We start from the raw sequence: 16,470 nt of genomic DNA, 5'->3' as shown, positions 1-16,470 counted from the left end.
CGAAGAAAATGAGACTAAAGGTAAAAGCGCACGGCCAACAGGGCATTCCTGTTCCAGAGCCAGGACCTGTAAACACCACTTTGTTGATCTGTAATTAAGAGGAAGAAAATCTTCACTTTAGCACTGTGGGCTTCTCGCAGTGATACTTCCTCTTAGTCTCAGTCTCTTGTGTTTATTTATCAGTTTCTAAAACTGTACGCCGAAGGACTCCTTGATTATTTAGACAAGACACAGGAGTATTTCCTGGGCCAACAGAGTGAAATCTCTGATGCAGGGCTCCAAGCAGGCAGCTTGCTTAATACTTGACCCATGACCTCTCCTGGGTAATAATGCCTCTGTATCTATCCTCACACACGTAGCGGCACAGAACAATCGCACATTCAGATGCCTGGAGAGGTTTCACAAAGCTGTGAGAAACATAGTCGAAAAAGTTCCTATTTCTAGCGACTCTTGTGATTTTTTTTAGGTCATACCTGATCAAAAGCTTTCATTTATAAAGTCAAAATATGAATATATTGAATTAAGAGAGCATTAACTTTGAGAACACTATACATCTCCCATGCAAAAGTCCCTGATCTTTGGAAAATGTTTTGCCCTTCTTTCCTTTCTCCAGAACAGAGCCACAGGAAATCAGCTTTTAGCACTTTAAGCAGCACTTCCAGACATCTAGATTGCCCTCTGTTTAACATCTCTGACATTTTCCATTTTCTTCACATTTTTTTACAGTACACACATTCACCCCCACAGCTGTTCCTCCCTTTAGTCATACTCACTCCACACAATTCAGAAAATCTGCCATAAAGTCAAGCAACTGCAAGCTGAGAACTGCTCGCAAAAATAAAGGGCTCTCAGAATAGATAAATAAAATCTCTGTTATCCAGCTGCCCTCCCTAAATCACTCTCAAACCCTTCAACAAGTGGTCACAAGCCGGGGCAAAACAGACTCTTTCAATAGCACATGACAACCACAAAAGAGGATTCTGTTAGATTCCAAAACTGATTGCTTAAGTTTTACAAGTAAAAACTGGGCTGATTCTGTATCTTTGAACATAATTACAGTATGTCCTTGTATCATCCTTCCTGTTGGTAAAGTAACCGCTTAGTGCCCTGCATACATTCCTGGGAATAAAAAAAAGAGAGCATTCTGAAAGAAGGGAAGTGGGAGGTTTGTCAGGCTTATTTTCAGTCAATATTTTAGGACTTTGGCTTTTGTGAGAGAGGAAACTGGCTGTGAACACCCATAAGCAGAAAGTCACACTTTCCACACATTTCACATATCCTCCACGGTATAGATGTTCATATGTGGACGGAAGTTACAAGAGGTTAAGAGCGGTAATAGCCTGATTGTTTTCTTTTCCACTTTTCTTAAGCGAGACTAAATCCCACAGATTCCCGGCCTGCCAAAATGACCGTGTTTTTACTGTTTTGGCACTGGGATTTCTGCAGAGCAGCCTCAAACACAAATTCATCTCCAAAGGCCCAAACATTCGCTTGCAGCCGCAGCACAGCATAATTTGCCAGAAATACTCTACACGTGCTGCTCTGAGCTGACCAGATTTTCAACCAGCTGCTAATATTACACCATTTCAGCTTTTCTGGCGATTGATCAAATAAGCTCAGAACACTTACAGCGCAGAATAATGGAATTGCTTCGAGTGAAATTCAAACGGCTTTCAAGTAAAATGCCTACTTTATTGCACTCGCTCAGTCTTTCAACAATACTTAAGGATTATCTTTTCATAAGGGTGTCAAAGCTCCTCAAATGTTAAAAGAGGTTTCACAGAAACACTTTCTATTATGAAATGTGGTTCAAATAAAGCCAAAATACCCACTTCTTCACTTCTGTTAAGGTGTTTGTGACCAGCCACACAGCATACACAGAAGCCACTGCACAAGCACTGGTCCCTGTGATTTAATACACCTAACAGTGGTCAGACTCACCAAGACAATAAATCCACAGTCAGCCAAAGGATGGTCTCAAAATTCCCTACAATAAGGCTGCAGATAAATGCCATTTTGTGCTCACTGCATTGTCTGCTTGCCTCTATTCTGGTAATCTAATGTGTGCTACATGCTCTTGGTCACCTTGACTTTGGTTGCCATAGTGCACAACACAAACATATCCCCACCCAGAAATACACCAAATAAGGCTTGGGGGAAAATCTCATAATCAGACGGCACAGAGGGAGAGGCAGATATAACCTTAAATATATTGTAAACAGGTCAAAGCTATTCCTTTGTGTACATATCCTGTGCATGCAAGAGGTTACCGGTGACACACACGCACACAGTCTGGCTAATTAGTATACAACAATAATTGTCCTAAGCTCAGCTATTGTTGACTCAAAGAAAATGATAATTGCACGGGCATCAACAAAAAATAAATTGAAGTTCTTTAGAAGAGAGAGGTCTTTGAGGACAAGTCTGTTTGTACCAAAAATGACCTTTAAACACCTTCCTCCAACACAGAGGAATCAGGCTACAAGAAGGCAGCCATCCTGTCTAGCTGTCGACCCCGGCAGATGTGAGTTCTGAAGAGTTCAAAAGAATTCTGCATGGGGGCACCGCCATTTACATAATCCTCCAGATATATTCCCCTGCAACCTAATCAAATTATTCACAAGTCTAGCCCCTAACTATGTAGACCATGCGATACACAGCCTTTCCATTACCAGCCTCTGTGTCTTAATCATATCGAAACAACCAATGTCACTTTTCCCTTTAGATTGGCCAACAGACACAGCAAACAAAGCATGGCTGTGTCTGACACACAAAGATTTCAGACAAACAACATCCTTCCCCCCGTTGTCCACTTTGTTTGGCATTTCTTATTGTCCTGGGATTTTATTTACTTTTGAAGAACAGAGTGCACCAAGAGAAAGAGAATTTTATCACTGGAAGTACACAATCTTAAGACAATAGCACATTATGTTCAAATGATGCTTTCAAGGGAAGTTAGCTGTTGGAGTAATTAGCAGGGCAGAGTCGGAGCTATTGAGAATAACTTTGAAAGACAACTGCAGATGACACGAGGGATTTTGATAATCACGGGGTTGGGTCCCTCAAGGCCTAATCCGAAAAGGAGATAAAAACAGAAGTGCTGATTCAAATGCAAGTATGATTTATGCAGAAATGTCGAGCTCGAAAATATGGTTCTTTACATTGTGCAATTGCTTATAACGTTTGTGGTACATTCCAGCTTTCCGGACTGGTTGTACCACTTCTGTTTTGCGGTGCAGTGCAAAAGAAAGAACATGTAATGTCCTACAAATGAATAAAGTCGCTCCAATATCATGAATCCATGATGACGCTAAGTAAAATGATATACGATGAAAGAGCTCTACTGTTTGTTTGTTTGTTTGTGTGTGTGTGCGTGCGTGCAGGACACACCTCTGGGCACAATTCAGTTCAATTACAGTAATACCAAGTTGTATGAGTCCACTAATGAATCAAGTTATGGCTAACATCCATGTTTTTCCAGACTCATAAGTTATATAGTGTGTGGCTTTACGTGTCAACAAAAGTAGACAACAAGCATGAATACTTCACAAAGGTCTCTAACCCAGCAACATAGTCCAGCTAGTCAAAACTGCCATTTGTTTCAGTTAGAATAATTACTAGAAAAGTGTCCGTGCTGACTTCAAGCTGTATAGACAAAAGTACTGGGCCACCTACACATTACACCAGGGGTGGGGAAGTCCAGGCCTCAAGGGCCGGTGTCCTGCAGGTTTTAGATATCACCCTGGGTCAACACACCTGAATCAAATGATTAGCTCATTACCAGGCTTCTGGAGAATTTCAAGGGATGGTGAGGAGGTAATTTAGCAATTTAAATCCGCGGTTCTTGGATCAAGGACACGTCTAAAACCTGCAGGACACCGGCCCTTGAGGCCTGGAGTCCCCCAACCCCTGCATTTCACCTACAGGAGCATGAAGCTCCCAGTGCAGTGTTTTTGTGCTGATGTTGATGCCAGAGGAGGTTTGGAGCTCTGCAGCTTCTGAGGCGCCGTAACTGTGATGCACTACTACTACGCCTCAGCCCTCAGTAACCCGCTGTGTAACTTTACGTGGTCTGCCACTTCGCGGCTGAGTGCCTGTGGTTCCTAAACACTTCCACTTTGCAGAAATACCACTTACAGTTGATGGTGGAATATCTAGGAAGGAAGAAGTCTCACAAACTGACTTCTTGCAATGGTGGCATCCTATCACAGGACCACATTCAAATTCAGTGAGCTCTACAGAACAATCCATTCCTTCACAAATGTTCATAAATGTGGACTGCATTTCCATGTACTTAATTTTATAGCCCTATGCCAAGGGGATTGAAATTATCCTTCAAAGAGTAAGACAGAATGGTCCAATACTTTCCCCATTTAGAGGATTTTGGATGTAAAATGTGATAACACTGGAATTTTTATCACATTAGAAAAATGTGATAAAAAAAATGTGACCTGTTTTGTCATTTTTCAACCACCAAAGTCAAATCAGTTTATCCTCAAGTTCAAGGTAATATTTATGTCATATTTGAATTCAAAATTTCCTCAGAGCTTTCCAGAGAAATGTCCAGTCTATTCTCTGGGAAAATACTGCGTGACATTTCATCCGAATTCACTAGGCATCAGTATTTTAGGCACACGCAGTCCCATGCAAATTAGGAAACCAAACTGACGAGTTTTCTTTCTCACGCGAGGTAAGCCCTCTCTGGACATCAACAGCTTTTAGGAAGTTAAAGCAAAGGTGTTCAAATTAGCCGAAGCTGTTGCCAATGCTCGGCACGGGTATGTTTCATGGCTTCCCCAATCACAAAATGTTACCGGAAGTCTTCCAGTACCAGCTACTTGAACTGTCTGATGAACCCGGGCAACCACTGACATGATAAAGTCATGGGGATAATTTACCCATCATTTCCTGCCGGTTTCTGACTGCATCTCTGATTTCTAATATGACATACCTCCACATCTAACCACAGAGACTGAATTTCTATATGTTCATTTTGTGGTTGTATTAGTGCGACCTCTAGATAAACCTCCAATAAATGCAACCAATCAGTCACTGTGTGGAGTTCTGTATAATTCCCATGTCGCAGGAAGCACAGATAATTTTCCTTTTCTTGTTTTTTAAATCAGATTTGCTTTTTCAGTTCAATAACACAAAAACTGCAACGTTACAAAAAAGTTTCACCTGTTCCAAAACCATAACACATGATCTCGTTGCTCCTTTACTTAGCATTGTTTGAGGCTGAGAAACATCATCCCCATTGCTAATCAGCCTGTTTTTGCTTTGTGTACGATATGCTGCCAGGGGGTAAAGGGTTAATGGATCAGCCAAAGTTTACATCCCATATGCGGTCAATTTTCAATGACTTCTTTTCCCACATTGAAATAAACTATTTTATGTCTCCAAATATGCAGATCATTTTGCTTAATGAAAGATGCTTGACGTCTCAGATCCAATTAATATGCAAATGTAAGTGAGGATTTATTTGTGACATTCTGTATGGGTGAGAGAAAACAAAAAGGCTTCTTAACAGTAACACTAATTGCTGTGACTGATTGTCACATATCATCATTCACTCTGAATCTTCTAAATACCAAAATTCTGATAAAAATTCTCACATGCACGTGGTTAGATATATTCATTTTTCTTTGTTTATTGGTTTGTTATTGCTCTACAGTGCACTGTGTCTTGTTTTGGCATGTTGACAGGAGATGCTTAACCAACCAACAATCTCTTACCCTCTGCAGTCTACATAAAATAAATAAATAAATACGTTCAACACATAAATAATCTTTAACTTGCATTGAGTTTAATGTTATTTTTTTCATTTAATGTTATAAACTAAATCAATTAGATTTTTATACAAGAGCTGTGAACACGTGCAGTACGTTCAAGTAGAGAACGGCGCAATTTTGGTGTATTTTGATTTTTATGACGCACCGTACATTGGACAACAAATTAAAATGCGTTAAGACTACGGCTACTGTGGTTCCTTCATCTGATTACTCATTACAGCTTTGTAAAACAATACTGTGAAAAGGCTGTACTAGCACAGATGTCACACACACAGACTTTATGGCTTTCACACATCCAATCTCGATTCCCACTGTATGAAAAGCCAGACTCATGCAATTCATCTTTGATGTGGAAAAACCTTCAATCAGTGATGTATTTATCACTGTAAAATAAAATCAATAATGTAACTCAACTATTAAAATCCTTTAATGGATGGAGCAATATACTTAGCTGTTTGCATCATCCTCAAGCTTTAATGCCAGAGGCACTATAGAGAATAGCAGTTGCATTTCGAGAACCGTAAAGCGTGAACGACACCTATTGTTACATATTGCTTTAATGTACAGTAAATATTAAACTGACAAATTTGTCCTATGCAGGACTTTTAAACCAGTGAGCGCTCATCCAGAAATACATTTGTATAACACACGGTAACTGATTTCTTGAACATAACGTAACAGAAAAATTATGTCTGTCTTATATATATATATATAAGTATATAAGTGCATCTCTATTTTAAGTACGTCACAAGAATGTGCACCACTGGACAACCCTAAGCAATTTATATATTTCACTGGGTGAAACAATGATTTAGTGCACTCTGATCGAGAAACACATCCAGGGCTGTAAAAACAACAATCAACCACTTTGGATTAAAAGACCATATGTCCTTTAACAACCAAAAAAAAAAAAACATGCTGACGAGCAATAAGGTAGGCAAAATAAAATGATCCACTGACATTGCCTCTAATGCTTTTAATCTTCTGGTGATATCTTTATAGCTTGCTACGTTGCTTTTGTAAGGCAAACAAACCTCCCCGTCTGGCGCGGAGTCAGTTCAAAGGACAGCACTTGGATCCAGATTTTTTGAGTAGCTGCATCACCTGTTACATGGAAATGAAGCTGTCTAGGTTTAATTGCAGTTTTAGGCTCAGTGAAGGAAATTCAGCTTAGTTTTGCAATTGTTTGGGATTTTATCAAGTTTGGTGAAAACATACAGATCTGGCTATTTGGGCAAATATATTTGTTAAAAAGTTTGCTGTTTGAAATCTGGCGACGGTGCCAAAAATGTCTCGATCGTTGTGTGCTAAATGATTCAAAATGTTACCAACTGCCTGAATGAGAAAAGTGACAGGAGAACAGAAATTGGAATTCCATCCAACAGACCTTATTAATTTATCTAATGTGTCACATTAATGGTAAATGGTAAATGGTAAATGCATTAATGCAAACTTGATGCTGGTACCCTCTTAGCATTTGGTCATTTGTAGTTTTTTGTAAACAAAAATGTTGTTTCCGTTTGTTCGCTTTCTTTTAATCCAAGCACTTTTCCCGAAAAGTATTTCAAGTATGAAGAAATTTCAGGTATCACGTTGCAAATTTCTTATCCTGCTTCCGGAAGAAGGAAAGTAACATTAGATACTCGGGCCTACAAATCAGCAAAATAACTGTACTGCACGGTACACATCCGCCACTATAGATAGGCCAAGCATATTCATACCCAAAGCTTAACAGGACTCTGCAAAGTCTTGAGCAAACGTATTGCTCGTGTCTGAATCTGTCAGTGTTTGTGTGTGCACTTGATGTCTGTTTGCATGCCGACCTAGCCTCAGATTGCTGTTTGAGGATGTAATTGCTCTGCTCCTCTCCTCCTCGGAGTGGCCCAGGATGGATCTGCGCGGGCTGTTTAGCAGTCAATGGCCGGTGCAGATTGTAAACAGATCTCCCATGAATTGCGGGTTTAGCGGTTTTGTGAGTCTCTAAACAAGGTTCTACCGATAACGCCATTCTCTCCCTGACAAAATCAGCCACTTTGCTGCAAGGGTGTGATTTGAGAGGTGCCAGTCAATGTGATTGACACTATTAATCCCCCACAGGAGCGAAGAGGTGGAGAAAACAAACCATGCCCTTATAGAAAACATGTCCCTGTTTAAATCCTACTTTGGGTAAATATTTCACCTATCCATCTAACTGTGCAGAAGAGTCAAGCATGCGCTGGTAGGTGGGAAAGAGTTTCAACTGCATTGCTGACTAAACCCATGTTTAAAAGAAACAAACAGACAAAAAAAGTTGCAATCTTAGCATAAGTAACAACTGAACACCCTCAAACACATACATGCACACACACACACAAGCCCCAGTATCTTAAATGATCTGCACAAAACCTATGAGAAGAATATCCAGCGTGTGCTTTCTAGCTCACAAGCTCATCCATGAAACTTAAAACTGAAATGTGAGTGTTTCTCTTTGCTTTCCAAAATCACTCTTGATTTGTATGCCGTCATCCTGATTAAGACCTGAGACAGTTGCACAGCACTGACATACAAAGCACACTGTGGCTTTTCAATTATAAATTAAGCTCTGCTGGCCAGTAGGAAAGCAAGTCATCAAGCATTAAGCACACATATTAATTTTCAAAGAACTAGTGGTAATGGGAACATCTTGGAGACAGTGGCGATGACTTGTCTGAAGCTGACAGGACACTCATATTAAATACTTAACCATAGTGGGCGAAAAAATCCTTTTGTAGACAGTTTTTAAACATGCATGCACCCTTACCCATAATGTACAGTGTCAGTGCGAGAAAGTATTCAACGTGACGTCACAAGTCAACCCATGTCTAAAAACCGAACCGCTGATGGAAAATTTTAATTTCATGGGAAACGCTGCGGGAGCTACGATAAGACTAATAACAGAAGCGAGACAAACACTGCAGAGTCCACCGTGCAGTTTGCAAAGCTTTTTGTTTCCGTGATGTGTTTGACAAAAGTGCAGAAAAAAAAATCACTAATGAAAATTACAATTGCAATTACAGGCCAAACTCTTTGATGTAATCTGGATTGCTTTCAATTATATCATAATATTTCAGCAATTAAATCAAGTATCTTTACAAAAGGCAAAGTGGCCTTCTGGACAGATAGTTCCAGTTAAAACTATAATTCAATAAATAAAGAGGTCCTAGTCACAACGAGTGGTAAAATGTGATACGGGAAATCTGAAAATGCCAGCAAACTTTTTTTTCTAACTTAAGGGGACTAATCATTTAATTAACCAGAGAAAAATCAGTCACCGGATCTGAAACAGCAGCAATTTTCGTTCACCAGTCGACCTGTATGATGGACTAAAAGAATATATGCACTGCGCCAGACTATATGTGCTGTCTATACATGTGCAAACAAGCCTAGCTGTGAAGTTACCCAGTGCAGTACAAGCAGAACCATGTGATTTCTGCTCCATATTGTAAACAATAACTCTGATTTTTAGACTTTTACCAAAGTATAAACATGCTGTGCAAAAAGCAAAAATGGTACTGAGAGCTTCCTGAGTTTAAGCACTGCCTAATGATAGCGTTTTAAACACATTCAGCAGTCGCATAATTCCAGTAAAGGAACAAAGCTGAAGCAAGCGCACGCGCTCTATCATTTTTTTCCTAACAAACGACGTAAAAATGGTCCATTATAACGAGGAACAAAGAGGATAGACCCCATGTTACAGCCAACCCCTCACTGATGCCCTAGTGACTCGGCCAGCCACTCTCCCAAGGCCTACTCCTTGATTAAATGCATAATCCACTACTCCCCATCCCCAATGATTTAGTGTGCCTTTAAATCAGCTTGCGCACACATAAAAACCTCAAATAAAAATCACCAAGAAAAACCATTGCACTCTAACTGTTCTATTAAAATGATACCCGGCCCAGCCTTTCTTCTCTGCAATAGCGTTTATTCCACATGAATGCATATCTTCATTTTTTTCATAGGTATGCATATAAAATATTTAAAGTTTAAAATGTCACAGTTGAAACATCAAATGCGGGAGTCTCTTATTAATCAGCAAGGATTGAGGTTCTCTTTTAAGGTTATAACCCTTTGAAAGAGCAAAAATTACATTTTTGACCTTGAAGATGAGACAAACTCATAAACGTAAAATAATTTGCAGTTTAAAGGGGAAAGAGATATCAGTTACCTCAGCCAGCAGTGCTCTGGGTTGTCAGGGGAAGACCAAACAAGTCTCATTTTCATATTTACATCCAAGCTGTTGAGATTAATTTGAAATCACATCAAGAAAAAAAAAAGAAACGAAACAAAACTCAGAGAAAACATCAAAAGGGCCAACTGTCAAAGTTTCAAATCCACGGGGCCCTAGCTATCTCCAGCGTGTGAAACGCAGACTTTTTTCTTGCAGTTTTATTAAATGGTGCATGACATTTTCATTACTCAAGGAAATTAAATTGACTAATTTTCTTACAAGCCCTGTACGTCTGCTATTTTAGGGAGGTGCACAGAAGAGAGCAATTGTTTCAACGCCTACACAAAAGAAATGCAAACACGGATGAGCTCGGAGAAGAAAAGTGATTTCAAAGCTTTTAATGAGGAACTTTAGGGTTTTGCTCCTTTTCTTAAAACTGGGTTTTGATCACATCCCCAAGTGCTGATTACTGTTTGTTCATTCATTTTAGAGCCATGTACAGCACGGCGCGCTACAAACTGGAGCCTCCATTTTTCAATATATTGACTCTGAAACAAATTACAGCTTTCCAAAAATAAAAATTAAAAATTAAATAGGATGCATTAAAAAATCTGGGTCCAGGTTTGAACAAGCAAGAACACACATTTACTTGAATAGGCTGGAGACTTAAATAACAACACGCTGGCATATTTATATATTACACATGCTGATAAAATGATACATCTCAATGTAACTGTAAAGGTGAAACCTTTAACCTGTGGATACAGACTTTAACCAGAATTTGTGCTCATAATCCAAAAATAAGCCATTTGTTTTGTTAACACACAAACATATTCATCATCAAAATGATAACAATCATCATCAAACATGGTGTCACACTAAAGCACGGCTAGGGAGATGGCTCCAGTTTAGTATTAAAGATTTAATCCATAAAGAGGACGCTTTGGTCAAACGCGGCGAGGACGGCTGAGGAAAATATGGAGTCAGCCAGGACCTCGACATTGCCTCTTCTCTGGAGATGAAAAGGCTGATTACCTTCACCTCTCAGGGGTGTAAGCCACATGGCTGACAACATCATTGGAAAATAGACTACTGAGCTCCTCTGGGCCCTATAACAGCTTACATTTAATGTGGGGGGAAAATTCACACTAAAAAGGAGTTGACACCACAGCCATACTCTCATATTGTTGAATGCGTTATGAAGGAAGCCACTTATTCCTTGATGCTGGTTGTGAAACAGTGATGGCTGAAAAGGGATTTTAAAGACTGTGTAGATAATATACTGGCGGCGGGAGTTAAAAAGTGCAGTTTGAGTAATGCAGATTGTTCTCACTTACTTAAGCTGCATTTCTGCATTCATCTGGAAGATTTTTCCTCATAGCAAGAAAATTCACATTAAAGTTGACCTCAAACGCTCATCCTGCAGCAGAGCCGTCCAGTGAAAGAATCTACAAAGACAAATTTGCTGATTTCCAAAAAGTATTTGCCTAATTTTAAACACAATAACAATTCAAAGACGGAACGAGCGAAAACGAAAACTTTGAAGCCAGAAAAATAATTGAAACCAAACGAGCGAATGTTTTTAAGTTCTCCACAGTGTTTCGGTGACACACTGTGCCATTGGATAAAAAAAAATAGACAATTTAAAAATGATATCCCAGTAATCCTCTGATGAATAAGCTGGAACCCTCTGTGTGACCTCTGTGTTCATCAACAGCAACCACAATTTAGTGGCTGCCTGAACTCTATTTCAAAGGTTACTGAATTAACTTAAAATTACTTACAATGCTATTAAAATGCTGAGCTCTTTTGTTGTGGCTGTAAATTAATTTAAAACCTCAGCAATTTGAAATATTCTGAGACATGTCAGGCGGGTGAAAAAAAGAAAAAGAATGGCAGAAGTTGGGCTTTCTCAATGCTTTTGGCTTGGCAAATGCTTGTCTTGAATGATGAGAAAAAGAAATTGGGCTTAACTAGAAACATATGGTATTCCACTGGAGAGGAAGCCTTCGTAAGAGGATCATGGCTGCGTAATAAAAGGAGACAGGAAAAGGGCACGTGTGGCGGTTTGGGTGGATGAGGAGTTTTTTTAAGGCGAGCTGGAGCCAAAGTCTTTTTTTGAAAGCTGCATTGGTGTCCTACTCAAACCCTCTTGATCAGGACACAGAAAACTGAATTAATAACAGAACACTGCAATACAGACAGAGACCTGGACGCTCGCAGGAAAACAGACAAAGACAGTATCCGTGGAAAAGCCAGGCAGTTACACAAAACAGTCAATTCACAATCCATCTTTTTTAATTTTCACACTGGATGTAATGTTTGTACTATATGCATTTTTTAAAATTAGGATTTAAATGAATCTTGCTAATGTTGTCAAAAATGTTCTATTAAATTGTCTTACCTTTTATATGTTGGTGAAACAAATTAACACAATGACAATATTTTTTAATGTCCGATCCAATCCCAAGCATTTTCTGGCATTAAATGTTTTTGGCTTTGACCTTTTTGTAGTACCCTGAAAGAAGTTAAAGGCCATTACAATAACAAATATCGCAAATTATTTAAATCTTGTGTACCTAAAAACTGCAATTAATGGAAAGTCCACTTGAGACTGGCTCAAATAGTGAATCGATCCCTCCTCGTGACAACTGTAATCAGGATGAACGCTTATAAAACACACCCCTTTAAATTATATTTAAAGTCATATGTAGCTGAATGGTTCCACCTTCAGTGAAATCACCCATTTTTTTGTTAAGCCCCATTTTTTGAAGTATTGGATATAATAGTTAGAGGCGGGTCTGACTGAAATTGCACACTCATTGGCTACTGACTTGTGACTGACAACTAGGCAAGTGAGCATAGGGTTTCATACCACAGCAAATTCTCCATTTTGGTGTGATGAAGATTTATAAAACATATAATTTTTTTACTCAGTGTGACCCAAAATGAGTGACTGAGTTCATAAACTCAGCAGGAAAGTGTTTACAGCAGTCATCACAGAAAGCTGTTTTCCCATAAACTTCTATATGACCAGAAGTGTTTTTCCAATCACAACTATCTGATGGCGTTTTAATAGCATGCAGGTTTAACCCTTTAAGACCTACCATAGAACCAAGTCCGCCAGAGCTTATATTATATTTTTACATGCTGTAGTGCCATTTTTGGGAGCATTTCAAGTTGATATACATCAATACAACCATTATAGCCCAAATTTTAATAATATGTATGCATTAAGTGCATAGTAATTACATAAATTGCAAAAAAAGTGCAATAAACTACAAAAAAATTTAAATCGTTTTTGTTTTTAACATATATTTCTAGTTAGAGAAATTTAAGAGGCTTATCCCTCAAAACTGTAAATACAAAAAAGTTGCACAAAATAGTTTCCCACCAGAGGAAATTTATTTTAAGTGTCTTCATACCCATACGGAAAAGATATATATAAATCTTATAAAGTTTGTATCTGTCTTGTGTGAAACTTGTATGAAAAGCATATAAGAGTGAAAACAGATATAAGATCCCTTGAAAAATTATATAATGAAACTTGTATGTTTTGGATACTTACTAAAACAATGTATGAAAGTAATGAGAAAGTGGCCACTTTCATGAGTAATCACATATAAGTTTTTACTATTTCTTTTCCATATGGGTAGTTTTATTTTTGAAATACACCAATTTTTATATACTGCAGGAAAAACGAAAATAAATATTATAATGCAAATTTGCAAAAAAACAGCATATGCATCAAAATAAACTATTTCCAGCAGTGCAATTTGAGTCCTAAGAATCCCAGAAACGACACAGAAAGTCATAAAGTCAAACATAACTTTTAAAAAGGTCTCATAAGGTCTTGATGGTAAAAAACTACATTTCCGCAAAATGACATCACTTCCGGTTTCGGGCAGGTCATGGCGGATATGCGATAGTTCGCGCTGATGGACGTAGGAAGTGTTACAAACAGCTGATCGGATCAGCAAAGCGTGTTTCTGGAATATTATGTTTTTGTTGCTGCAAGTGCTTTTTATGCAGTTTTTGCAAAGCTATATGTGGAAGGAAACTGTGACCTAGGACAAGCTGATGGCATAAGATGTAAGTACAACTCCTCCGGTTTCATATGCAAAAACAATTATTGCGCTAGCTTACGTGGTTGCAGTGCTACCGGGATTTAAAAATAGTTACGCAAAACGGAGCGTACCCGCTCCGACCGACTTTACAGGGTTAAGGCAGTTCAGCACTGATGTAAATTCTCAACTCAGGCTTAAGTTTATGTTTTATACTCTCTATGAAAAGTGTTAACCTCACTCTCCAGCAGTATCATCTAAATAAACAAAAATTAATTAATATAAAAAGTATATGGTCAGAGTCTATGGTTAGTCCACTAACCAATAGGTGAATCCACAGTGGCTACACTAACAAAAGATTTTTCCTTAGCATTTTGGATTATCAAAGAAAACATTTATCATACTGACGCATTTTGTTCAGCAACTGACACCATCTTTCACCACAAATTAAATCCCTATTACGGTATGAACAACCTACACCAAGATCACATGGCCTCAGTGTCACAACCACAAAACTTCTGTTTGGTAAAAACAGGAAAAGACCAAAAGGTAATAACTCATTTCTATACTTTTCATTCCACTCTTTAAAAATCTGTTAACCATTTGTGTTTCTGCCTTAACTACTGTTAAACCTACAAATAATTAATTAGTGGCAAATTTGGACACAGTGTTATGGTATTTCTATATATTAGTTTATACTAGCAAAAAAACACCCCAAGGTTGGTTTTTGCCAGGCCTGTGGCACTTAAAATTCTTCATTCTGTGAATTGGCCATAATATATAGAAAAATCCAAATAACTGGGATTTATAACCTTTTTAAAAGCATAATTGTATGTGTGAAGATGTCCATGCAGTTTTGTTCATGGCCATTAAAGAGCACATAGATATGCATATGCAAACCTATGCTGCAATCATTATATTAAGATATGTTATTGACAATAACAAAAGTCACAATGTCTCAATCTTAATTCACAATTACACCCAAGCCTTTTTCCAAATGTTGAGAAGTTCCAGTTTGTTATAACACAGTGACATATAATTGGTTTGTCTTTGATGTCAAAACTCCACAACTGGACACATATTTTTAATGATTAATATCAGTCATGATGCACTACCATGTAAATATCGACAAAAACCTTCATTAGTAGGTCAGTAGCTAAAGGGTCTTGGGCTTTTAGCTTACTGGTGTCTAGTTTGTAGTACTCAGCACTGGGGCATATGTCTGTGCTGTAATCACAACAACAATCTTTTACAGATTGCCCATAATTAGAAAAGCTCCTCTCCAAACCAGCTCCATGTTAAGAGCATGATTGCAGCCAAATTGAGCAGTAATTTGTATGATGTCGATGTGTGCTGTGTGAGGGGAGAAGTCTGATGTTTTAATGCCACTTTTATCAGGCCTGGTTAGCCTGCCTCATTCAAACTAAGCGCAGGGACCTTCGGCTGAGACTGGGTAAAGAGCTTCTGTATTGTATCATAGTAAAACAGACATCAAGCTTAAATAAAAGGCTAGAAAAGGCAGAACGGGCATCCACGTTTTCTGTCCTCAGTGACCCCAAGAGACCCATCATGGATGCTAATGGAATCACTTGCCCTACTATTATACAAAAACCTAAACATCACCTGGCTGGCTGTGTGTGAAGGACAGATGCACTCATTATTATTCTGCAATGCTTATCAAGGCCGTGCTACTGCCCAGTTACTGTACCACAGACATGTTAGCAAGTAGTAAGGAAACTGGAAGATTTTGGGTTTTAAGAGTATCTGTAAAACATATTTTGCGATTGCGGTTTCATAAACTTTTCAAAAACGTTGCTCTGTAGAGATAAAACAACAGATGAATGAAAAAATGAATGAATGTGTATCTAGATTGATTTTATATAATCTTACAAAATCATTTATGAATCAAAGTTAAGAATTTGAAAATAAGAAAAGGGCAAATAAATATAAAATAATTCTATATTATGTTTAGTGAACACAGTATTAGTACACCTCTGGTAGAAGGTGTTTGCCATTATATAATGAGAAGTATAATATTTAATTGTTATGCTACGTCATGCAATGTATTTTTAATTTAAAGCCACATATTACATAACTAAATTCTTTGACAATTACAAAGCTCTGTATAAAAACTCTAGGCTATAAAAAAACGAAACCCTTTAACAGACTGAAAAGACGGGGCAGTGACAAGCTGTGTCAACACAGGCCTGAGAGAACGTCTCCTTCACCCACCATAATTACCGCTGCCAATCCAGAGTGATTTTATAATTCCAAAATCATGACACTTCACAAAGACACTATAATTGCATTAGGATACTCTTTCAGTCTTCAAATGTCTATTTATTCATTTTTTCCAAGGACCTGTCCTGAAATATATCTGTGGGGGGGATTCTGAAAGCCACCTCATGAGAAGATGAGGAATTTT

This window comes from Pundamilia nyererei, unplaced genomic scaffold (assembly GCF_000239375.1).
Source record: "Pundamilia nyererei isolate P.nyererei 1_Seehausen unplaced genomic scaffold, PunNye1.0 scaffold00049, whole genome shotgun sequence".
Classification (NCBI taxonomy): Eukaryota; Metazoa; Chordata; class Actinopteri; order Cichliformes; family Cichlidae; genus Pundamilia; species Pundamilia nyererei.
The sequence above is the reverse complement of the archived record's forward strand: the minus strand, read 5'-3'. Positions refer to the sequence as shown.